Source organism: Dendrobates tinctorius, unplaced genomic scaffold (genome assembly GCF_039654945.1).
Source record: "Dendrobates tinctorius isolate UK_male_01 unplaced genomic scaffold, ASM3965494v1 ptg000048l, whole genome shotgun sequence".
Classification (NCBI taxonomy): Eukaryota; Metazoa; Chordata; class Amphibia; order Anura; family Dendrobatidae; genus Dendrobates; species Dendrobates tinctorius.
In genome coordinates this window covers 8,279,537-8,306,570 of record NW_027361716.1, presented here as the reverse complement: position 1 = coordinate 8,306,570, position 27,034 = coordinate 8,279,537, and positions in this window count along the sequence as shown.

The following is a 27,034-nucleotide window of genomic DNA, read 5'->3' as shown; positions in this document are numbered from 1 at the left end:
GTGTGCTACTGCGCTGCAGCAGGTATTACATTATAACTGACCATATATTTAGAGGGGCTTATTCATTTTTCCCCCTAGCTATGGATCCGCTGCGCAATCGGGCTGACCAGGTGTCCAGTTTGACGCAGATGATGCGGGAATTGTCGGTGGAACATAGGGCCCTGCCAATGTCCCATACTCAATTACAGAAAGAGTTAATGGAGATGGTTAAGACGATGGAGGGTACCACCCCCCATGTTATCAGCAGGTCTGGCAATTCTGTAGATGTCGCCTTGCACTCTCCTGAACCCTCGGTCAAGCTCCCTGACACCTTTGATGGTGAAAAGGATGTGCTTTTTTACAGTCAGGGAGGGTTGCAAATTGTTGTTTTCATTTAGACCTCAATCTTTTGGGGATGAGAGTCAACGGGTGGGAATAATTATTTCCTTACTCAGGGAAGGCCCCCAATCTTGGGCTTTCTCGTTGTCCCCTACTGCCCCTAAACAGATGTCATTGGATAGGTTTTTTGAGGCCCTAGGACTTATCTATGAAAAACCAAACCGTGTCAGGGTGGTAGAGAATGCTATCATGGCTTTTGCTCAAGGAAAGCCCTCAGCAGAGTGGTATTGCTTGGAGTTTAAACAATGGTCCCCAGAGGTCTCATGGAATGATTTTACACTCAGGTTCTATTTCCAGATGTGCCTGTCTGACCATTTGAAGGACGCTCTCCATCCACCACCTAGTTCTTTGGAGGAGGCTATGACTCAGGCCATCCGAATGGATCGAAGACTAATGGAGAGGGGTGTCATGCAGTGAGAAGGTTCTTTGCTTCTGAGTAACCCTGATGCTAAGCCTCAGTCTGAGCCCATGGAGGTGGGGGTCACCACCATCAAGGAAAGAGAGAGGAAACAATGACATGATGGGAGACTCTGCTTCTATTGTGGTAGTCTGGGACACTGAAAAAAGGACTGCCCCCCCGTCCTCCTACTCCCGAGGTGCTGGGAAACGCCTGGGTAATTGTTGAGGAGGTTGCCCAGACTCCCAGGTACCTTTTTTCTCATCTCTGAAACTACTTTGGATGTGTAACTTTGTGTCAAGAACGGTTGTACCTCCACTTCAGCTTTTGTGGATTGTAGGCCATCTTGAACTTGATTGACTCTGATTTGGTGGCCAAATGTAGGTTAGGGACAGTCAGGTTGGAAACTCCCATTAATATTGTGGCCATTGATAAAACACCCCTCACTAAAATTGTTGTTAAGCTTATCTCCAAGGAGTTTACACTTAAGGTGGGGTCCTTTGTGTCATCAAGATAGTATTACATGTTTTATTATGGACAATCTACCCGCGGGACTGGTGTTGGGGTTTCCCTGGTTACTGTTACATAACCCGATCATTGACTGACATCCGTCAGTCTGGAGGGTATTCCAGAGTACCTGAAGGATTTTGTGGATGTATTCTCCGAAAAGAAGGCTGAGGTTCTACCACCACACTGCCTTTTCGATTGTGCTGTTAATCTCATCTCTGGTGCCAAACTACCCAAGGCCCTTTTATACAATCTCACTGGCCCTGAGTGAGTGGCTATGAAGGAGTATATCTCTAAAAGTCTTCATAAGGGGCACAGTTGCCCTTCTGTTTCTCCTGTGGCGGTGGGATGCTTTTTTGTGAAGAAAAAAAGATGGTGGTTTACGCCCATGACTCGATTTTAAAGAATTAAACAAGATCACCATAAGGAATACTTACTCCCTCCCACTTATTCCTGATTTGAACAATCAATGGTCTGGGGCCAGATTGTTCTCTAAGTTGAACCTCGGGGGAGCATATAACCTCATCCGCATGAAGGAGGGGAATAAGTGGAAAAATGCCTTTCCTCACCGCTGAGGGTTTGTTTGAGAACCTGGTTTTGCCCTTTGGTCTGACTAATGCGCCAGCAGTATTTCAGAATTTCATTAATCATGTTTTTTCGGATTTCATTGTGTGCTTCATGGTGGTGTATCTGGATGACATCCTTATATATTCTGCTGATAAAACAAAACATATGGGTCATCTCCGTGCTGTCCTTCAGAAGCTCAGGGAGAACTCTCTATTTGCTAAACTGGAGAAGTGTTAATTTTTTGTGCAAGCATTGTCCTTTCTAGGGTTTATTTTGTCTGCTGAGGGGTTTTGCATGGACACTAGAACGGTACAAGCTATTGTTGATTGGGTGCACCCCAAAGATATCAAGGGTCTTCAGAGATTTTCAGGTTACTATAGAAAATTCATCAATGGGTTTTCACAGGTGGTTAAACCCCTAACTAATTTAACTCACAAGGGGCTGATATAAAAAACTGGTCTACTCCAGCTTTGGCGGCATTTTCTTCTTTAAAATAATGTTTTTTGTCTGCCCCTGTACTGATTCAACCTGATGTGTGTGAGCCATTTATCGTGGAGGTGGATTACTCGGAGATGGGAATGGGGGCGGTGTTGTCTCAAGGGCCCACCACGTTTACCAATTTAAGACCCTGTGCCTTCTTTTCTAAAAAGTTTTCCTCTGCTGAAAGGAATTACAATGTGGGTAACCGAGAGTTACTAGCCATTAAATTGGCTTTTGAAGTATGGAGGCATTTTTTGGAGGGGGCTGTCCATCGTATCACGGTCATCATGGACCACAAGAACCAGTCTTACATTGTGTTGGCCAAACATTTAACCCCAAGGCAGGCCAAGTGGTCACTTTTGTTTTCTCGATTTCATTTTTCCATCACTTTTAGACCTGGGTCCAAGAATGTGAAGCCTTATCTAGCAGCTTGGATCCAATATCTCCTCCTGAACATCCTTCCTCCATTCTACAGCACTGGGTGGTTGTGGCTGGCATTTCCTCGGCATTAGAGCAGGAGATTCGGGAGGCCCAGTCTCTTGCTCCTCCGTCCACGCTGGATGATAACTTTTTTATGCCTGTTCAGTATTGGTTAAGGGTGCTCCGGGAATTTCATGACTCGGCTCTTAGTGGGCATCCGGGAATCTTGGCCACGCGCCAAGCCATCGCTAGGCTGTTGTGGTGGTCTTCATTGGCTTCTAATGTCACTGTATTTGTATCCTCCTGTGAGACGTGCCCACGCCAAAAACTCCCATAACTGGCCGGTCGGGGGGAATTGGTGCCATTGCCAATTCCAGATAAATCTTGGACCCATCTGTCCATGGATTTAATCTTCCTGCAGCTGCAGCAAGTTTGTCCATGGCCGCCCCTGTTCCGACCTTATCCCGCCTCCCGCTCCCAGATAAGTACTCTGGTGATAACAAGTCATGTAGGGGATTCGTGAGCCAGTGTGCGATACACCTGGAGCTCCTGGCTGCACGTTTCCCCTCATAGCGGGCTAAACTGGGATTCATAATATCTCTCTTGTCAGACAGGGCGTTGGAGTGGGCTACGCCGCTGTAGGATCATGATGATCATGTGGTGCAGAGTGCCTCATGCTTCCTCAGCACTCTGAAACAGGTCTTTTTGGGACCTCTAGTGACCCATGATATGGTGCTCCAACTGATGGCACTGTCTCAGGGTTCATCCATGGTCAGTCATTTTTCCGTCCACTTCCGGACATTAACATCTGAGCTGGAGTGGCCGGATAAAGCTCTTATCACTGTATTTTGGAGGGGGCTGGCTGTCCATGTGAAGGACACTTTGGCCATCAGGGAGATTCCTGCCACACTGGAGGAGCTAATAGCGGTCTCCACTCTCATTGACCTTCATTTTCACGTGCGAGGGTTGGAGCGAGCCCAGTGTAGGCAGAGGGTTCGGCTGGCTCCCGCCTTCGCCACACCTCTGGAATCTCCGGTTCAGGCATCTGAGCCACACAAAGCCATGCAGGGTTCTCGAGCGAAGTCTAAGTCCCGGGTAGCTCGAGTATCCATGGTCTTTCCTGTCTGCCAGCAGTTGAGACATTATGCCAGGAAATGTCCCCAGCAGTCAGGGAGACATCAGCATCTAGTGGTAGTAGGAGGTGGTACACTTGACACGGGGACGTTTTCTCCCAAATTGTCGTTCAAGGGGACAATTACCGTAGGCCCATCCACTCACACGGTCGAGCTCTGCGTGGATTCTGGGGCAGAGGGCAATTTCTTGTCATTAACCTTTGCCCAATGGCATGCAATACCCCAGGTGATGCTCAACAAACCAGTGACCATCCGAGTGGTGAATGGGTCGACTCTGCCCACACAGATAACATACCAGACCATCCCATTTACTCTGTCCATGTCTCTGTCCCATCAGGAGATTATCTCTCTGCTAGTTATTTCCGAGGGAATTGATGAGGTCCTGTTGGGGATACCTTGGTTACGGTATCACTCCCCTCATATTGAGTGGTCCACAGGGAAAATTCTGGGATGGAGTGAATCTTGTATGGGTAGATGTCTGAGGGAGTGCGTTCAGATTGCCACTACAGAGGTACTCGCAGATCTTTCCTCTCTCCTCAAGCACTATTGGCCCTATGCAGACGTGTTCTCCAAGAAGGCTGCTGAGACCCTTCTGCCTCACCGCCCCTATGACTGCCCTGTTGACCTCTTGCCTGGTGCAGAGCCTCCTCGGGGCCAAGTCTATCACTTGTCTCTCCCGGAGACAGAGGCAATGACGCAATACATCCAGGAGAATCTGGCAAGAGGATTCAGAAGGAAGTCAGTGTCACCTGCAGTGGCGGGGTTCTTGTTCGTGCAGAAGAAGAATGGAGAGCTATGCCCATGCATAGATTACAGGGGTCTTGTCATGGTTTGAACAGGGTTCTTGCCCTGCACTCACAGGGTTAAGTGTTCGTGGCCTCTTTTTGGATCTGGGAGGGGTATTTATACTCACTCTTTACCAGGGTTCTCTGTCAGCTATACTGTTGTTCTGGTGTGTCTGACCCCTGGTGTGCATGTATTCTGCGTTGCTTGTTTGCTTCCAGTGTATAACCCGGTCTGTTCCCTCACTCTGTACTCCGTCTCTCGTTTTGGTACTATTGTCTTTTCTGGTTCTGACCTCCAGGCTTGGCTACCGTTACTCCGTTACAGTTTGTCCCTATTGTATCGTCTATTGCCCGTTCTGGTTTTCTGATCTATTGCTATGTCCTGACTATCCATTCTGTCTAACCCATTGGTACTGTATTGCTATCTTGTGCTTTGACCCCAGCTTCATCTGGTTTCTGTCTCTGTCTATGCCCCTTGGTAACATTGTCCTGTAGTTACCTTTCTAGGAGTTTCCCTGCAGCTCCTAGCTCTGTGGAGCTTAGGCAACGCCCCAAGCAGTCACATCATCACCACTGCTGCCCTGCTCCACAGGTATCTTTGAGCACTGTTTTTGTACTCAGGACATACGCACTGGCTCAGTGAGCAAGTGCAGTGCGGGGTTCCATACAGGTCTTAACACCATTACCATTAAGAACAAGTATCCTCTTCCCCTGATATCTGAGCTCTTCGATAGGTTGCGGGGAGCGAGGGTATTTGCTAAACTTGATCTGTGGGGTGCTTACAACCTGATTCACATTTGTGAGGGGGATGAATGGAAAACTGCTTTTAACACCAGGGATGGGCACTATGAATACCTGGTGATGCCCTTCGGGCTCTGCAATGCCCCAACCGTTTTCCAAGACTTTGTGAATGATAATATCTTCCAGGATATGCTCTCCATCTCGGTTGTAGTCTATCTGGATGATATCCTCATCTTCTCTCCAGATATTGCCTCACACCAGAGAGACATTTGCAGAGTCTTCGACCTCCTACTAATAAACTCCCTCTTGGTCAAGTTGGAGAAGTGTGTGTTTGAGCAGAAGTCCTTGCCTTTCCTGGGCTATATCATCTCTGCCCAGGGGTTGGCTATGGATCCTGCCAAGCTACAGGCGGTGATGGACTGGCAGGAACCCCTGTTATGATTAGGTCACTGAGGAGGATAGCCGGGAAATAAGATAGGCAACCAAAAAACAGAAAATTTGGTAACTTAGCAGATTGCAGACCTCTATACCTAACAATACAACTAGAATTAGCCATGGGACGTACCTATGATGCCCTAGATGCCTCGGCACAGCCAAAGAGTTAACTAAGCCTAAAGCAAGAAAGGGGAAAGCTAAAATGCCCCGGAGCAGAACCCTAAAGGAATAGATAGCCCCCAAACATATATTGCCGATGAAACAAGATGCGGCACAAAACACAGGCAGAAAAAAGAGTAAGCAAATGATGAGGCCCAAACTGTCTAGATAGCACAGGACAGGAAAGATACTGTCTGCAATCACGCAAACAAAACACTTACAAATCTAACATGTCTGATCTGCAAAAATACTGAGGCCACACGACCTCTCCCCCACTAGATCAGCATTCTGGTGTGAACTGGAAGCAAAACAAAAGATACTGATATAACAGAGGATTAGCAATACTGAACAGACTGACATAAGCTGTGGCATATGGAACCGGGTCCAGCACTGGTCCCAGCAGGGAACAATGCTGAACCCACACAGCAAATCAGAAAGCAGAGAAAGGCAAAACTGGATCAAATGCAAAAAGATTCAGGCAAACAATTAACTTATCTGAACGATGCAGGACCAAACAGGTGACAAGCGGACTTCAAGATGCACAGGAAGAAAACCAATTCACCAGCAGCAACTGAGGGAATCTTGTTCACTTAAACCTTCCCAGTCTGTAACACCTGACTTCCACTCATCATCCTCAGGAGATTGACTTCTATCAACCCGACCAGCTCCACTACCCGTAGCAACCACCAGAGGCAACCCAAACTCAGAAGTCAGGTCAAGAGTGTTCACAACAAACCCCATTTTTTCAAAGCGGTGCAGCGCTTTATGGCGTTCATTAACTATTATCGCAGTTCATTCCCCATTTCTCAACTTTGGTAGCCCCCTTGGTAGCCCTCACCAAGAAGTGGGCAAATCCCAAATTTTGGTCAAAGGAGTTCTCCAAGGCCTTCCTCTCTATAAAGTCCCACTTTGCTAGTGCCCCTATTCTTCATCGCCCCGATGTAGATAAGCCTTTTATATTGGAGGTGGATGCCTCATCCATAGGTGCTGGAGCGGTCCTTTTTCAGAAGGATGCTCAGGGTCGGAAGCATCCTTGCTTCTTTTTCTGTAAGACCTTCACACCGGCGGAGAGCAATTATTCCATCGGGGACAGGGAGTTGCTAGCAATGAAGTTGGCCTTCTCGGAGTGGACACCTCCTGGAGGGGGCTCGCTTTCCCTTTCAAGTTTTCACCCACCACAAGAATTTGGTATATTTACAAACCGCCCAGCGGCTAAATTCTCGCCAGGCTAGATGGTCCCTCTTCTTCTCCAGGTTCCATTTCACCCTCCATTTCCTCTCCGGGGAGAAGAACATTCAAGCCGAAGCTCTCTCCAGCTCAGTAGTGTCAGTTAATTGTTTCTTCTGAGAGCCTGAGAACTGTGGCCCCGGTTTCACTAGAGTCTGTGCCCCCGGGCAAGACTTTCATTCCACCTAATTTGCGACCAGAGGTTCTCTCTTGGGCTCATTCGTCCAGGATGGGTGGAACTTTTGGGCCAAGAGGACATCTGATCTCCTGGCAAGGATGTACTGGTGGCCACACATGGCCCGTGACGTCGAAGATTATATTCGGGTCTGTGTCTCCTGTGCCAAGAATCGATCTCCTCTGCAACAGCCTGATGGGTTACTTTACCCTATGCCGGTGGCAGATAAGCCCTGGGACATGGTCTGTATGGACTTTGTGGTGGGCTTGCCCAAGTCTTGTAGCTGCACTGTTTTCTGGGTGGTCACTGACCATTTGTCCAAAATGGTGCACTTGGTGCCTCTTCCTCGGCTACCTTGTGCACAAGCCTTGGCTGCGTTGTTTATGAAGCATGTTTTCCGCCTACACGGGATGCCAGATAAAATTTTCAGTGACTGGGGTTCCCAGTTTGTGTCTCAGTTCTGGAGAGAGCTTTATCGGCTACTCAGCATTGAGCTGAATCTCTCTTCAGCTTACCATCCCAAGACGAATGGGTTGGTAGAGAGAGCCAACCAGACCCTGGTCACGTATCTGCGACATTTTGTTTTGGCCAGGCAGGATGACTGGGCATCCTTGCTACCTTGGGCAGAGTTTGCGCTGAACGCCGTAGCCAACTCCACCGGACAAACCCCATTCCTCCTTAACTACGGCCAGCTTCTGCTGGTTCCTGTGCCAATGCCCGTGTCTTCCACTGACTCTAGGGTGGCAGACTGTGCGGATGAGGCACATGACATTTGGGACCGCACACAGGATGCCATCCGGGCCTCCAAGGAGAGAGTGAGGGTTTCTGCTGATGCTCACCGGTGCCCCGCTCCAACCTTTGCTCCTGGCGACCTAGTGTGGCTCTCTGCTCTTAATATCAGGGTGCGAGTTGAGTCTGCTAAGTTTGCACCTTGCTTTATAGCCCCTTTAAGCTCCTGGAGCAGGTTAACCCTGTGGTATATCACCTGGCTCTTCCTCCACGCCTCGGTATCACCGACACTTTTCATGTGTCCCTCCTAAAACCTGTTCACATGTCCCGGTTTCCAAGTCATCTGCTGGGACATCGGGTTCATCTACGGACGATTATGAGGTGAACCCTATTGTTGGGTGCAAGATGGTACGAGGTAAAAAGTACTACCTGGTGGACTGGAAGGGTCATGGTCCAGAGGACAGGACCTGGGAACCTGTAGAACACATTCGTGCTCCTCAGCTCATTGCGGCTTTTAAACAAAGCGAGGCCCGAGGACGGGAGGGCCCTAGGAGAGGGGGTAATGTTAGGCATCGAGTTTCCACCACTGCACAGGGGGAATCTCAAGCCTTGTTCTCTGTGGTCTCCCATTCTTCTGCAACCGCAGAGGTTCCTGCCAACAGAGACGTCGGTCCCAGCATCTTGTCCAGGCTAATGCTAGATGTCTGGTTGCTCCCTCAGACTCAGCTATAGCACCATGCATGAGACAGCGGCAAACAAACGCTCCTGGGACTAAGTCCTGCTTTTCTTCATCTGAGCATGCCCGTGAGACGACCGCTCATTGATGGTCGGAGGTCACATGCTCCGGTCCTCAAGCAGCTCAGATTGGGCAATCAGGAAGGTCCCGGAAAACTGCGCCTATAAAAGGTTTACCCGGCCGCACGGTCGTGCGCTAGTATAGTCCATGTGGAGTGAGAGTTGTATGCACTTATGAATGTCTCTGGTGAATGACTCATTAAGAGACCCCTACTCTTGGTACACATGTGTTGTGTAGCCTTGCTTGTTAGCGTCCAGGCTGAGGTGTAGGTAGGAGGCTGAGTCAGAGACCAGCTGCAGCACCAAGTAGTGGCTTGTCTATACGCCACGGCTCACTTGGTCGGCACTCCACTATAGTCTGCGTCTATAGTGGCGTCCGTAGTGGCGATAACGTGTGCTCAGAAGGTCTAGAGGGACTCTGACCCCGTGTCCTTGGGGCAGAATTCTATGACCGCATTCTATGCACTCCCTTTTGCCGTGCTCTATGAGCTTCAACAGGCTCTGAAATTTATGTTCTGCGGTAGTGCGGTTCTGTGAGGAAACAGAGTCCTCCCCTGTACACACCGGGTGACGTTAACCTAAGTGTGTTCTTCTTTTATACCGCCCGATAGCATTTGCCATTACCAAGTAGCAGGTTACCATCTCTGCACGGTGGACCCAGGCTGCGAACACACCCAATTATCATTTCTTTATTATTTGGTGCATTCTGCCAGCCTAACACGGAGTGTACATTAATGAGAAAAAAAAATGAACTTTTTTGAATTTACCACATGGCTGCAATGAAACAAAGAGTGAAAAATGTAAAGGGGTCTGAATATTTTCTATCCCCACTATAACTTCTGTTCTATTTTTTCCCCAATTTTTTACTCACTTTCTGATGATGCTTTGTTAGTGAATCACAGTACATGCTGGGTCACTGTCGCAAGAAAAGAACAATCTTCAGTACCGCTCGTTTCGAGGGTTGGACTAGTTCTTGCACACTGTCCACTATGTGATGTGCACGATGACACCACTTTCTCTGTTGTAGGCTCAAATCAGCAGTAACAAACTGGCAACAGAGTGATGTCAAAATACCTGGGGTGCAAAACCAGTGCCTGGAGACAAAAAGATTTCAAATCCTGCAGGTCAAAATGGTTGTTTCCTATGGGTATTAAAGAGGCTGTCTGGGCATCATGTATTAATGATCTATGTGAGGGGTTGATCTGCAGTTCTATGCAGTGGTCACTATGCCTTGAATGGAGCTGTTTAGCGCCAGTGAATGCTTACAAGTGACCATTACTGGAGCTAATAACAGCTAATCAATAGGGGTACCAGGTGTCGTGTCACCATGCCTCGGATATTGATGACTTATCACATGGATGGGTCATCAAAATAAAATGCCTGACAAACATGTTAATATTCAGATCAATAGAATCATAATAATATTCTGCTCAGTTTCTGCTCCAAAAAATAAGTGTGAACAAACGTTAATTTCCATTGAGTTTTTGGAGCAAAAACTGAGCAGAATCTCACCAAATTCCCCTAATAATCTCAAACTCTAAGATTTAACAGATCAGATATTGATGACTTATTCCATGGATTGGTCATAACAAAAAAAAATAACTAGACAATCCCCTGTATGTCCAGATTAATAAAATCATAAAAATATTGACTCAGTTTGTAAATTCAAGACTATGTGGCAGTTGATAGCTTCCCGGTTTGCAATGTGTGCCATATTTAACCTAGTGTATCTATGAAAAGTAATCTTACAATAATTTTTCCCTAATTAATAATTTCACAAATATGTAAGACATGTAATCAGTTCCTTTTGTTAGACAAGTATTCTCGTGAACGTGATCCATGTAGTAATTGTGCAATCTAGCGATTCCGCACACACCAGGTTAGTATATTCTAGTCTTTCTGCCCCCAATTCCCACCTATTTGACCTTTAAATTGGAAACTACATCTTTTCTTTTCTATCATTACTATTTATGAGACAGAAAAGTCTAGCCACATTATTTAGATTTTTCTTTTGTACATGTTGCTTCTCACCACAGATTCGACTGCTGATAGAATAAGAGAATAGTGAGAGTTGAAGGAACAAAACGGAGGCTTAAAGGGACATGTAATTGCAGCTCTTGCTCCTGGCAACCTTTACTTATTTACAGGAATGCATATTGTTTTTGTGCATTTGGATATTATACTCGCTGGGTCTGAAATTAGCGCCAAAGCAGAAGAAGAATAATGCCAATTACAACACCCATGTACTTAAAAATAGAACAGCATTGCTTAGAAAAGAGATGATATTTTCGAGAGTGACTAATTTCTCTGCTTGACATACAAAAGTGTCTCTCTAAGGCTGTGGTCACATTTCACATTTGGAACCCCAATTGGCAGTCTATGGCGACTTGGCAGGAAGGATAGCACTACAAAAGTGAAAAAAAACACATGCAACGAGAAAGGACAGATCTTGATGAAAGACAACAGAGTCACCTGGAGACCCTAACAGAGCATTGTGGCTTCTGCTAATAATGAAGGCCACAACACCAGTTGGCACATAGCTTAATAACTACTTGATATTTATGGTGCATTCAATTAGAGACTGAGGTCAAGTAGACGGTGGTTTCAGGTGATGCCAAGTTGAACCCACCTCTAAGATGCCTAAGTCTGTGTCTCCTTATTTCCTTATAGTAATGATACCCCCTGTGCCATCTTTTAGTAATAATGCCCCTTCCTTATAGTTATAAATGCCCACTATACTTCCTTATACTAATAATGCCCCTTGTAAGTCTTTATCTTAAAAATGCCCCCTGTGCCTCATAGTAATAATTCACCTTCCCACAGCTCCATATACAGTTGCGCTCAAATGATTACATACCCCAAAAGAATTTTTGCTTTCTTTGCCTTTCTTCAGAGAATATGAATGATAACATCAAACCTTTTTCTTGTCTCATGGTTAGTGGTTGGGTGAGGCCATTTATTGTCAAACTACTGTGTTTTCTCTTTTTAAATCATAATGACAACTCAAAACATCCAAATGACACTGATCAAAAGTTCACATAACCCATTTCTTAATACCGTGTATTGCCCCCTCTAACATCTATGATAGCTTGAAGTCTTTTATGGTAGTTGTGGATGAGGTTCTTTATTTTTTCAGATGGTAAAGCTGTCCACTCTTCTTAGCAAAAAGCCTCCAGTTCCTGTAAATTCCTGGGCTGTCTAGCATGAACAGCACGCTTGAGATCTCCCCAGAGTGGCTCAATGATATTTAGGTCAGGAAACTGAGATGGCCACTTCAAAACCTCCCCTTCGTTCTGATGTCGTCAAAGACAGCTCGACCTGACCTTGTGTCTTGGATTGTTGTCATGTTGGAATGTCCAAGTACATCCCATTGTCATGTTGGAATGTCCAAGTACATCCATGCACAGCTTCCGGGCTGATGATTGCAAATTTGCCTCCTGTATTTGCTGTTAATGTGCTACATTCATCTTTCCTTTAACTTTGACCAAGTTTCCTGTGCCTTTGTAGCTCACACATCCCCAAAACATCAGCGATCTACCTCCATGCTTTACAGTAGGAATGGAGTTCTTCTCATCGTTGGCATTGTTGACCTCTCTCCAAATGTAACGTTTATGTTTGTGGCCAAAAAGTTCAATTTTGGTCTCATCACTCCAAATTACCTTGCTCCAGAAGTTTTGAGGATTGTCTCTGTGCTGTTTTGCATATTGTAGGCAAGATATTTTGTGGCATTTGCACAGTAATGGCTTTCTTCTAACGACTCAACAATGCAGCCCATTTTTCTTCAAGTGCCTCCTTATTGTGCATCTTGAAACAGCCACACCGCTAGTTTTCAGAGAGTCCAGTATTTCAGATGATGTTATTTGTGAGTATTTCTTTGCATCCCGACCAATTTTCCTGGCTTTTGTCACAGATCACGTTACATTTAGTAGCCATTCAAACCCATTTGTGTCAACTTTTTTGCATGTTATCAAGCCAAAATCACCAGGGTATGTAAACGTTTGTTCAGGGTAATTTGGATGTTTGACAATAAATGGCTTCACCCAACCATTAACCATGAGTGGAGAAAAAGTTTTGATGTTATCATTCATATTCTCTGATAAAAGGCCAAGAAAGCAAAAATTCTGCTGGGGTATGTAAACTTTTGGGCACAACTGTAGGTATACAACCCTCAAGTGCCTCCATGTTATAATGATGGCCCCTTTTACCTCCATATAGTGATACAGCCCCATATAATAATAAAGCTCCAGTACCCCATATCATAATATATAATAATCCACTCCCCAATAGGAATAATGCTCCCCTGTGCCTTTTTATAGTTGAAAAGCCCCCTGAATTAATAATGCCCCATGTGCCTTAGAGAATTATTGTTCCTCTGAACCCCCCATTGTAATAATGTCCACTTTTTACCTCATTAATGTTATACAGTCTTCTATACCTTTTGCCATGTCTCCTTATGATTCTACAACCCCTATAGTTAGAGAATGTTACAGAATATAATTGTAGCACTCATAATATCTATGTGGAAGGAGGGATTGAAAAAATGGCACCCTCTAAATGAATATATACATCAATATGATGATAATGATAGTTGATCCTTCACACATATATATCAATCATTAATAGGACTAATAAGGACACACTGCAAACTAAATAGAGGATACAAAGAGAAACAAGCAGTCAAACAGTCCATAAAACTTCACTTTTATTAATATCTCATATAAAATGAATAGATGACTGGGTATGGGAAAAGGGGGAAACAGGTGAGATGCATACACCAAATGGTACACAGATGCCAGACTTATAGCCCCACAAGCTTACAACTCACATCATAGGGCTGATATATAATAGTATGCAAGTGCATCAGCATAGTAGAAATCATTAAGCAAATACTTAGGTACATAGTGACACAGATTACCCGGAGGGCAGTCAGGTAGACCATATTACCTAGATGCTGTGAAGGCAGGAGCGCAGCCTGTAAACCCCAACGCGCGTTTCGGAGCGCTGGGCTCCTTCCTCAGGGGGAGTGGATGGAGAACGCTATGTGCACACATTTTATATGTGCTGACAGGAAGTCCCGTGGGCGCGCTGCCCGTATGTCCTGCTGCCGGCGAAACCTACCACCACTGCCGAAACCGGAAGTATGCGGGCCTCACAAAGCCCGGCATCCGACATAGGCGGAGTCCCGCCTGCAGACAGACAACAGGCACGCATGCGCACTACAGATGGTACAACGGCGGCCATTTTTGTATAGGGCAAATATAAGGGAAACAGTGTGTATACATAAAAGAGTGAAAAACCGCTTGGGGCATGACAAATAATGGATACAGGAAGTATGTAATTGTAATCCATCGCTCATAAATATAATAACTAACATACATAGAATCACTATCTGTCGCTCATTACCAACATATACAGAACACTAAATCACTGTCACATAACCGCATCAGTATAACATAAGGAGCAGAAAAAGATTTACAGCATATACATACAATCAATAAAAAATACATATATATGCATCTGCTTATTTAACAATCAATTTATATATAAAATTGGTAGTGTAGACAGAGCATTCGCCTAGAAGTGAATGCCAAGTTGAATATATCAATATGTGTACAAATATTTAAATGATCTGACCCTAAAGGTTACATGTGAGGTCAGAAACAATAACCACATATATCAAATACCTATATACAAATATAAGAAACCATCATGTCCAAAAAAAAAAGAGAGGAAATATAGGACATGTATAAACATAGAAAAGTCCATATTGACAAGCATCCATGAGGAATATCTTGGCAGACCCACTTCAGAAAGCTTCAACTAAGCGATGTCCATCAGGTAACATGTCAAATACATTAATACTAAAAAAATAATAAATAAAATTAGTAAAATCAAACAAAACCACATGATCAATGGTGTTACATCAATGCTCAACAAGCAGAAGCTACAAAAACGGAACGAATGAATGGATGGATGGTACGCAATGTCCAGATCCACCTGGATACCAGTTGGGCTAATCTTTTAGATAGATTGCCACCTCTTATATTAATATTGAGGGCGTCGATGCCGCGAATCCTGAGTAACTTTCCATTACATTGGTGGAACTCCTTAAAATGCCTCGGCAGGGTCTTGAGGGTAGAAGTGTCCAAGCAGGTAGATGCTGCCTGAATCCCAAGTACGTGCTCCCTCGAGCGAACCTTGAATTGCCTTGTGGTTAGCCCCACGTATATCAATCCACATGGGCAAGTGGCATGATATATTTCGTACCGGGTGGTACAGGTTATACGTTGCTTGATATCAAACACTTTAGTGCCATCAGAGTTCACAAACGAGGTGCATCGCTCAATGTTGGGACAGGCAACACATCTCCCGCACGGAACACACCCATGCCTAGCTGGAATAGTATCAAGGAATGTTGGCATCGACTGACCCTCATAGTGACTAGATACCAATCTATCACGTAGATTCCTAGCCCGTCTAAATGTGATGGAAGGGTGTTCCGGGAGAAATTTCACAATTATGGGGTCAACTTTTAAGATCGGCCATGCCTTTGCAAGGGCGGCTCGCATTCTCTCATGCTGTGGGTGAAAAGCTGTAATAAATCAAATCACACCATCTCTGTTAGATTTTTTTGGAATGTTTGTATAGCAGATTATTACGAACTGAATGTTTAGACCGTTGATATGCTTTTTTAATAGTCTGAATAGTCTGCCTGCTATACCCTCTTGTCAAAAAGCGTGTTTGCAGCTCTTTGGCTCTGATTTCAAAATCTGCATCAGTAGAGCAGATATGGCAGAGCCTTAAAAATTGACCAACAGGGATAGCTTTAATAAGATAAATATTTTAGCTACAAATTTAGCATTTTCACAAGAGTAACAGGAGAAATTGCTTCATACAATTTGTTGTGCAATTTCTTCTGAGTTCGCAGATACCCAATATGTGGAGGAAAACAACTGTTTAGGTGCACGGCAGGGCTTGGAATGGAAGGAGCGCCATATGACTTTTTAAATGTAAAATTTGCTGGCATAATTAGAAAATGGACCCAAAAAATTTGGTACCCCATAACCGATGGGGTTAACCGATACCCCATATATGATCGAAAACTACTTTTGAGGCAATATGCAAAGCTCAGAAGGGAAGAAATGCCATAATGTAGTGGAGATTTTGCCACACTTTTTTGAGGGTGCCATGTAACATTGACAGAGCCCCTGAGGTGCCAGAATAGCAGACCCCCCAAAAGTGACCCCATTTTACAAACTAAACCTCTCAATAAATTAATCTAGGGGTGCAGTGATTATATTGACAACATAGGTGTGTCACAGACTTTTATACCATTGGACAGCAAAGCTAAAATGCCCCATATGTCGATGTACAGTACTGCTTAGCCATACGGATAGACTCGGAAGGGATGGAGCGCTATTTGCCTCCTGGAGTGCAGATTTTCCTAGACTAGTTTGTGGATTTCATGTAAAAAGCCTCTGAGTGCTAGAAAAGCAGAATCTATCTGCTAGAAAAGAGAATTTATCTACAGATGTAGTGACAATTTTAGCTCCATGGGTGTTTTCCAAAAGCAAGCAGTAGTGGGTGTTGCTGAGTTAAAATTGCAAACTGCCATTGTAGTGACCAGTACGCTGTAGTGACCAGTACGTTATGCCCAGCCCATGCTTCTGGAGATATGCACCCTTAAGTTAGGCAGGCTCTCATCAATACAGAAATGCCAAATATGTGGGAGCTAAATGAAGAAATGTTACCACTAACATGATGTACAGTATGTCACGAAAAAACAATCCCAGAATCAGTTGGATACGTTGAAGCGTTCCAGAATTGTAAAAATTGGCTTGGTCATTAAGTACCAAATTGGCTCTTTCACCAAGTATTTAAAGTGGAATTAAAGTGTGACATTGTTGTTCTCAGCAGCGATCTGGGAGTTAGAGATGCCTCAAGAGGTTTTCACCATGCTGTTCTCCTTCTATTCAGCATTATCCAGGATCTGTAGGAAAAATGATCAGCTTTCCCTTTGACACTCATTGTACACATTACTCGAAACCAAAATCCGAGCATTAGGAATCACTCGGTTTGAGTAATTAGCATCTCTAGATATTATGCATTGCACTGTTTAAATATGGTTGGTTTTAGCTATTTGACAATTTGTGTTCACCTAGTTGGGGAATAGATAGAGTTTATAGTTAGGACTAGTCAGGAATGAGAAAGGCTATGCTGGAAACAGAAGAGGACTTCCTGATAGTGAGAAAGATAGAACCCATCCTTAAGTAGAGTAAGACCGAATATGTAACGGTTATGTAGAATGGAAAAAAGTGGAAAATCAGCGCTGCTGATAAATAAAGGCAAATTCAGGTCCACACTAGGATATTATGGTACTTAGAAATGGATAGACATAATAAAAACCAAATAATATCCTAAGGTGGACCTTGATTTGCCTATATTTACCAGAAGCCGGGATTTTCCAATTTTTTCCGTTTTACATAATTCAACTTGATCTTTGGACCTCTTGCAGCTAGGATTATATGCCTTCTTAATATTGAGGGATCAAAGCATTATCAGTTTATCGTTAGCTTTGACAGTTTAATTGAATTTTAACTGGATAAGACCCTATTGCACTTTTTCTTCCTTAGCATTTCAAGGTCTGACAGTTAGCAGACTAACATGTTACATGTGTTGCGTGCAAAGAGGGTAGGACATCAAATGATACATCTTAAGGACAAAGGAAATGTAATGAAACATTTTTCAGATTGGGACCCTGGTCAGGGAGGCCACCTAAAAGGTACAGAACTTAACCCAAGGGGAAGTAGAAGGCATACTTACAGGGGTTGTCCGATCCAAAGTGATAAGTCTGCAGGCACTCTGTGTGACTGCAGATTTATGAATCCATCCAGCGTGCACTGTGCGCTGCGGTGATTCACCGATTTCTTAATGGGGACCAGAGAATATGTATAAGTTGTACATACTTCCGGCCAGTGGGTGTGACCTCGCTTCATACATTTGTATTGAGCGAGGTCGTGCCCCATCTAGTGATGAGAACAGACTGAGAATAGCTGTGAGTGGCCATAGTGTTACAGCTCGAAACATGAGGCCTTCACAGGGGCAGATGAAGTCTCTCATAACTCTGTTCTATATATTTTCAAAAGTTGTCAGGTTCAGTAGTGAAATGAGCCATTTCTTAATAGTTACATAGTCATCTGCTCTTGAATTTCCATGCAAAAAATGAAGGAACTCCTCATTTTGAAGAAGCTTACCAATCTGAGACCCAATAAAGTCCATGGAAATTTATCAGTTAGATTCTTAAATGCTTTTGCATTTTTGTCTATTGCTTTTACAAAGATTTTCATAAGGCCTGACTTGATATGGAATGCTGGTAACAAAATTTTCTGTGGGCCAACACCCACCTGTCAGACGAGGCGATCCTGATGTCCTCCCACCCGCGTCCACGCATCACTCGTCACCACAGCAGGAAGCCCAGCAGGAAGTGGCCGATGAGAAACGGCCCAGGATGTTCTCGCGCGATCAGTGATAATCAGCAGGGGAGCCGGTCGGAGGTAATTATCACACATAGCGATATCGCTAGCAATATTGCTGCAGCGTCACAAAACTAGTGATTATAGCGATATTGCTAGCAATATCGCTTAGTGTAACGGGCCCCTAAGGCTGAGTTCACACGTGGCGTTTTTTTCGCGTTTCCGCGGCGGTTTTAACCGCGCGATTTTGCCGCGAAAACGCAAAAAATAAGCATCCCATGCATTCCTATGGGATTCCGCAATGCTGTGCTAATGCTGCGGTTTTTACCGCGGCGGAATCGCTTCGCGGTAAAAAACGCAGCATGCTCATTAATTTGCGGAATCGCGGCGATCCCGCACCCATAGGAATGCATTGTTCCGCTTACTTCCCGCATGTGGCTGTGCACAACATGCGGAAAGTAAGCAGAACAATGGCGGATGGTACTCACGGTCCGGAGGAGAGGAGACTGTCCTCCGGGCTTTGGGTACCATATCCCTGTAAAAAATAGAATTAAAAATAAAAAATATTGTTATTCTCACCCTCCGACGTCCCGCGCAGCATTCCTGCTTCTCTTCACGCTCCCGTTCCCAGTAGTCCTTTGCGAAAATGCCCGCGATGGCGTCAGATCTCGCGGGATCGCGAAGTCTCGCGGTCATTCACGCGACGTCATCGCGAATTACCGCGAGACGTCGCGATCCCGCGAGAACTGACGTCATCGCAGGCATTTTCGTAAAGGATTACTGGGAACGGATGAGCGGGACGTCGGAGGGTAAGAATAACAGTATTTATTTTTTTTTTTTTACATTCTATCTTTTACTACTGATGCCGCATAGGCAGCCTCAGTAGTAAAACATTGGTCACACTCGTCAAACACTGTGTTTGACGAGTGTGACCAACCTGTCAATCAGTTCTCCAAGCGATGCTACAGATCGCTTGGAAAACGCTAGCATTTTGCAAACTAAATACGCTTGGAAAATGCTAGTTTTTCCGCGGGAAAATCGCGGGAATTTAAAATGCGATTTTCCCACGGACTGGAATTCCGGAATTCTCGCGGTAATTTCCGTGAGAGTTCCGGTACGTGTGCACTTAGCCTAAGAGCTTACTCCTGGTCAGATCCAAATCTCTAACAAGGTCATTGAGTTAACTTTGTGCTATAAGATGTGGTTCAGTTGAGGTTGTTGAAAGGAAGTCTGGGTCGTGAGAAGAAGATGCTTCTTGACACCAAGTGCCCTCTTCTTCCTCATTTGACTAGACTGAAAATGTTTCTTGTTGTGAGTTCATTTTACCCTTCACCATTGAGGTCTGATGAACTCCCTCTTCTGGTGAAGGAAGGTAGTGAGGCTGATTACCAAGCACCTGAGCAGGATGATGATGACTGGGTGACTGGAATTGCTGACTGGATATAAGGCAGCCGACGCCCTTCTGCCTTGCTGGTGATCTCTCTGAGGGATTCTGGGAGACCAGTCTGATTCCTGCTCCTCAAAAGCTAAGTTTTCTGCTCTTCTTTTTGCATTTGTGTTTTGGTTTTGTTTTGCCTTGTTTTTCTGGATTTCTGCCATTCCCTGCTGGGGTGAGCTGAATTCCTTTTTGCTCTGTCTTCAGAAAATACCTGAGTACTGATATAGTCTTTTTGAAGCCTAGCGTCTTCAGGGATTTTTTTCCCTATCAGTCTGTTGGCTCTTGTTTTGATAGGGTTTTGGCGGATTGCAGACAGCAGCTTTTCTATCCTTTCCTATTTAGTTAGCTTGGGCCCCATCATTTGCTCAGCCTATCTTTCTATCTGTGTGAGTGTTTTTTCATCTTGCTTCACCGTCATTACAGTCATATGTTAAAGTTTGGGCACCCCTATTAATGTTAACCTTTTTTCTTTATAACAATTTCGTTTTTTGCAACAGCTATTTCAGTTTCATATATCTAGTAACTGATGGACTCAGTTATATTTCTGGATTCAAATGAGGTTTATTGTACTAACAGAAAATGTGCAATCTGCATTTAAACAAAATTTGACCGGTGCAAAAGTATGGGCACCTCAACATAAAAGTGACATTAATAGTTCGTAGATCCTCCTTTTGCAAAAATAACAGCCTCTAGTCACTTCCTGTAGCTATTAATGAGTTCCTGGATCCTGGATGAAGGTATTTTTGACCATTCCTGTTACAAAACAATTCCAGTTCAGTTAAGTTTGATGGTCGCCGAGCATGGACAGCCCGCTTCAAATCATCCCACAGATGTTCAATGATATTCAGGTCTGGGGACTGGGATGGCCATTCCAAACATTGCAATTGTTCCTCTGCATGAATGCCTGAGTAGATTTGGAGCTGTGTTTTGGATCATTGTCTTGCTGAAATATCCATCCCCTGCGTAACTTCAACTTCGTCACTGATTCTTGCACATTATTGTCAAGAATCTGCTGATACTGAGTTGAATCCATGCGACCCTCAACTTTAACAAGATTCCTGGTGCCGGCATTGGCCACACAGCCCCAAAGCATGATGGAACCTCCACCAAATTTTACTGTGGGTAGCAAGTGTTTTTCTTGGAATGCTGTGTTTTTTAGCCTCCATGCATAACGCCTTTTTGTATGACCAAACAACTCAATCTTTGTTTCATAAGTCCACAGGACCTTCTTCCAAAATGTAACTGGTTTGTCCAAATGTGCTTTTGCATACCTCAGGCGACTCTGTTTGTGGTGTGCTTGCAGAAGCGGCTTCTTTCGCATCACTCTCCCATACAGCTTCTCCTTGTGCAAAGTGCGCTGTATTGTTGACCGATGCACAGTGACACCATCTGCAACAAGATGATGCTGCAGGTCTTTGGAGGTGGTCTGTGGATTGTCCTTGACTGTTCTCACCATTCTTCTTCTCTGCCTTTCTGATATTTTTCTTGGCCTGCCACTTCTGGGCTTATCAGTGGAAACTGACAGGTTAAATCTCTGAGACAACTTTTTGTATCCTTCCCCTGAAAAGCTATGTTGAATAATCTTTGTTTTCAGATCATTTGAGAGTTGTATTGAGGAGCCCATGATGCCACTCTTCATAGGAGAATCAAATAGGAGAACTACTTGCAAGTGGCCACCTTAAATACCTTTTCTCATGATTTGATACACCTGGTTATGAAAGCTCAATGAGGTTACAAAACCAATTTAGTGCTTCAGGAAGTCAGTAAAAAGTAGTTAGGAGTGTTCAAATCAAGAAAATGATAAGGGTGCCCATACTTTTGCACTGGTCAAATTTTGTTTAAATGCAGATTGAACATTTTCTGTTAGTACAATAAACCTCATTTGAATCCAGAAATATAACTGAGTCCATCAGTTATTAGATATATGAAACTGAAATAGCTGTTGCAAAATCCAAAATTGTTATAAAGAAAAAAGGTTAACATTAATAGGGGTGCCCAAACTTTAACATATAACTGTATATGTTGGGGGCTGCCTATTGCTTTGGGGTGTGCTCTGGGGCAGTTTAGATTTCCCTTTCTGTCTTTAGGCTATTTAGTTCTCCGACTGTGATCGAGGGGGTCTAGGGCACCGTAGGAACCCCCCACGGCTACTGCTAGTTGTGTTGATAGGTTCAGGGGTCTGCAATCCGATAGCTGCCAACTTCTCTGGTTTTCTTGACTTAGCTAGTATTTCTGTTTTTGCCTCCTACGGTGACTCAATCATAACAGTTTCTGGTGCTTTTGGAACCTGCAATTATTCTGTATGTAGCACTTGGCTTATTACAGATGGAATATTTGGATACTGTAAAGTCCACTTTTTTTCCCTTTAACCCCTTTACCCCCAAGGGTGGTTTGCACGTTCATGACCGGGCCAATTTTTACAATTCTGGCCACTGTCCCTTTATGAGGTCATAACTCTTGAATGCTTCCATGGATCCTGGTGATTCTGACACTGTTTTCTCATGATATATTGTACTTCATGTTAGTGGTAAAATTTCAGTGATATAACTTGCATTTATTTGTGAAAAAGAAACGGAAATTTGGCAAAAATTTTGAAAATTTCGCAATTTTCCAAATTTGAATTTTTATGCCCTTAAATCACAGAGATATGGCACAAAAAAAAATTTAAAATATCTTTTAACATATGTTTACTTTACATCAGCACAATTTTGGAACCAAACTTTTTTTCGTTAGGATGTTATAAGGGTTAAAAGTTGACCAGCGATTTCTCATTTTTGCAACACCATCTTATTTTTAGGGACCACATCACATTTGAAATCACTTTGAGGGGTCTATATGATAGAAAATACCCAAAAGTGACACCCTTCTAAAAACTGCACCCCTCAAGGTGCTCAAAGCCACATTCAATAAGTTTATTAACCCTTCAGGTGCTTCACAGGAGTTTTTGGAATGTTTAAAAAAGTGAACATTTAACTTTTTTTCACAAAAAAATTACTTCAGATCCAATTTGTTTTATTTTGGCAAGGGTAAAAGGATAAATTTGACCCCAAAAGTTTTTGTACTGAGTATACTGATACCCCATATGTGGGGGTATTCCACTGTTTCTGCGTATGGCAGAGCTCAGAAGGGAAGGAGCACCGTTTGATTTTTCAATGCAAAATTGGCTGGAATTGAGATTGGACACCATGTTGCGTTTGGAGAGACCCTGATTTGCCTGAACAGTGGAAACCCCCCACAAGTGACCCTATTTTGGAAACGAGATCCCACATTCAAACCACAGTCAAGAAGTTTATTAACCCTTCAGGTGCTTCACAGGAATTTTTTGAATGTGTAAAAAAAAATGAACATTTAACTTTTTTTCACAAAATAATCACTTTAGGTCAAATTTTTTTATTTTACCAAGGGTAACAGGAGGAATTTGATGCAAAAGTTATTGTGCAATTTGTCCTGAGTACGCTGATACCTGATATGTGGGGGGGAACCACTGTTTCGGCGCATGGCAGAGCTCAGAAGGGAAGGAGCGCCGTTTGACTTTTTCAATGCAAAATTGTCTGGCATTCAGATCGGACCCCATGTCACGTCTGGAGAGCCCATGATGTGCCTAAACAGTGGAAACCCCCCACAATTGACCTCATTTTGTAAACTAGACCCCCCAAGAAACTTATCTAGATATGTGGTAAGAACTTTGAACCCCCAAAGGCATCACAGAAGTTTATAACGTACAGCCGTACAATTAAAAAGTCATATTTTTTCCACAAAAATGATCTTTTCACCCCCAATTTTTATTTTCCCAAAGGTAACAGGACCCCAAAAGTTATTGTGCAATTTTTGGCATTTTCAGCGGTACCATGGTTCTTTATATCTGTCTTTTTGATTGCACGTTATTGCACTTTTTGTTCGGCGGTATGATGATAAAGAATTGTTTTTTGCTTCGCTTTTTATTTTTTAAGGGGTTAACTAGTGGGACAATTTTATAGGGTGGGTTGTTACGGACGTGGTGATGCTAAATATGTGTACTTTTATAAACCAGGGGAAGAGTCTTGAGGAGATCATTTGCATATTCCCAGTGCCTTCTGGGATAAGTGAAGAGTCTCCGCGAGCTCAACGATCACTGGGTTTTGGCCGTTGCAGCTGAAAAGAGGAAATCGGAAAACCAGGGGAAGAGTCTTGAGGAGATCATTTGCATATTCCCTGTGCCTTCTGGGATAAGTGAAGAGTCTCCGCGAGCTCAACGATCACTGGGTTTTGGCCGTTGCAACTGAAAAGAGGAAATCGGAAAACCAGGGGAAGAGTCTTGAGGAGATCATTTGCATATTCCCAGTGCCTTCTGGGATAAGTGAAGAGTCTCCACGAGCTTAACGATCACTTGGTTTTGGCCGTTCAGCTGAAAAGAGGAAATCGGAAGACCGCTTTCATCGTTTTTAAGAAATCTCAATATGGAAGAGGCCAGAAGCCATTTGGTGAGCTGCATTTCTTGCTACATGTTCACAGACTTACCAGTGGAAAAGCCAAACTTCACATGCCACAAATGCAAGCTTGTGTCCCTGTTGGAGGAAAAGTTGCAAAATCTCGAAGAGAGGTTAGCTACGTTGAAGATCATTAAGGAAGGTGAAGAGTTCTTGGACAGAGCAGAATTATCTCTTCATGTTACAGAAAGAGAAGAAATTCGAAGTGCACCTGAAGAAACAGAGGAATGGAGACATGTGACCCAGAGAAGCAGGAGGATCAGGAGGCAGTCAGCGCCCATACTTCTCAGGAACCAGTAACAGGCTCTCACGCAGGAAAATGATGAAGAAATACATCAGGATAAGACTTTGCCCACAAACAGCAACCTTGTACGCCTTCAGAGTCCTCCTGGATAGAGAAAGAAAAATGTTGTGAAGAAGAAACGGAGAGTGGTGGTCATGGGGGATTCCCTGTTGAGAGGAACAGAGGCCGCTATCTGCAGACCGGATATAACTTCAAGAGAAATGTGCTGTCTTCCAGGTGCAAAAATTAAAGATGTGTCTGACAGGATATCAGGACTCTTCAGACCTACAGATGACTACCCATTCCTGCTACTACATGTGGGGACAAATGACACAGCAAGAAATGACCTGGAAACCATCTGCAGAGACTTTGAAGACTTAGGCAAGAAAGTGAAAGAACTGGGAGTGCAGGTGGTCTTCTCTTCCATCCTCCCAGTGGATGGCCATGGAACAAGGAGGTGGAATAAGATTCTGCAGGTGAACAACTGGCTACGTCGATGGTGCCGTCAGCAAAGATTTGGATTTCTGGATCACGGAGTGAATTACTTATACGATGGACTACTTGCTAGAGATGGGGTGCCCCTTATGAAGAATGGAAAGCATGTATTTGGAAGTCGCCTTGCTACACTTGTAAGGAGAGCTTTAAACTAGAACAACATGGGAAGGGAAGCAAAAGACCAGAAAAAGCCATACACCTGGCAAATGCTATTGAGAACTCTATTAGAAGTGGAAAGGAAGAACAAAGACAAAAGAATCTAATTAATAAAAATATTGGAGAAAGAGAAACCTATCACAAACTAAAATGTTTCTATACTAATGCACAAAGCATGGGCAACAAACAAGGAGAATTGGAACTACTAACACAGGAAAAGAAATATGATGTCATTGGAATCACTGAAACTTGGTGGGACAATACACATGATTGGAATACAAGACTAGAAGGATACAACTTATTTGCAAGAAACAGACTTGATAAACGAGGAGGAGGTGTCGCATTGTATGTTAGAAACGCGTATATCTGCACAGAGATTGAAGCTTCAGAGACTGGGAGTTCTGTGGAAACTGTTTGGGTAAGAATACAAGGACAGAACAATGGAAAGGACACCATTGTAGGCATTTACTACAGGCCGCCTGTGCAAGCTGAAGACATGGATGAACTCTTTATGCATCAAATGGCCAAGTTCTCCAAAAAATATGACATAGTTGTCATGGGAGATTTCAACTATCCAGACATTTGTTGGGAATCTCTCTCAGGCAAAACTAACAGGTCAAGGAAATTCTTATCCTCTCTTGCTGACAACTTTATCTTCCAAAAGGTAGGGGAGAAAACAAGGGGAACTGCTACCTTGGATCTAATCCTTATAAACAGGGAGGAAATGGTTGAGGAGGTAAAAGTGGCTGGGACCCTAGGAGGTAGCGACCATGCTATTTTAGAATTTTGGATAACTAGAGGCGGAAGACCTGTGAAGACTCAGACATCAAGGATAGATTTCAGAAAGGCAGATTTTAAGGGATTCAGAAAGAGAATTGGAGGGATCCAATGGCTGGATGTCCTTAAAGACAAAAATGTCCAGGAAGGATGGGAAATCTTGAAAAATGAAATTCTCAAAGCACAGTTGTTAACAATTCCGAAAAGATGGAAGAATAGGAAGCATTTAAGGAAACCAGGATGGATGAACACAGAACTTAACCACATGCTAAAAAGGAAGAAAAAAATGTTTATAAAATGGAAAGAGGGAGGCATATCTAAAGAAGAATATAATGCTGTCTCCAGAACCTGCAGGGCACAAATCAGATTAGCTAAAGCTGAAAATGAATTGAGGCTTGCAAGAGATGTCAAAAGCAATAATAAAGGATTTTGGGGATATGTCAAAAGTAAAAGAAAAGTCAAAGATGCTATAGGATTTTTACAGGATGAAAATGATGAAATGGTAAGACAGGATGTTGAGAAGGCTGAACTTTTAAATTCCTATTTTGCATCTGTTTTCTCTAAGAAAGGAAATGTAACATCAACTGTTCTTCACTGTCCTATTAAGGGAATAGAAGAATCCAGGATATCTATAAACAGAAAGATAGTGAGGAAACACTTAGCTAACCTAAATGAATTCAAGTCTCCAGGTCCAGATGAATTACACCCCAGAGTACTGAAGGAGATAGCCGAAGAAATTTTTGAACCCCTCTCCATAATCTTTGAAAATTCTTGGAGAACAGGAGAAGTGCCAGAAGACTGGAGAAGAGCAAATGTTGTTCCTATCTTCAAAAAGGGGAAGAAGGTGGACCCAGGCAACTATAGGCCGGTGAGTCTGACTTCTATACCAGGAAAGATCTTTGAACAAATTATTAAACAACATGTATGTCAGTACCTGGATAAGAATGAAGTGATTAAACAGAGTCAGCATGGGTTTGTAACTAATAAGTCATGTCAGACTAACTTAATTTCCTTCTAT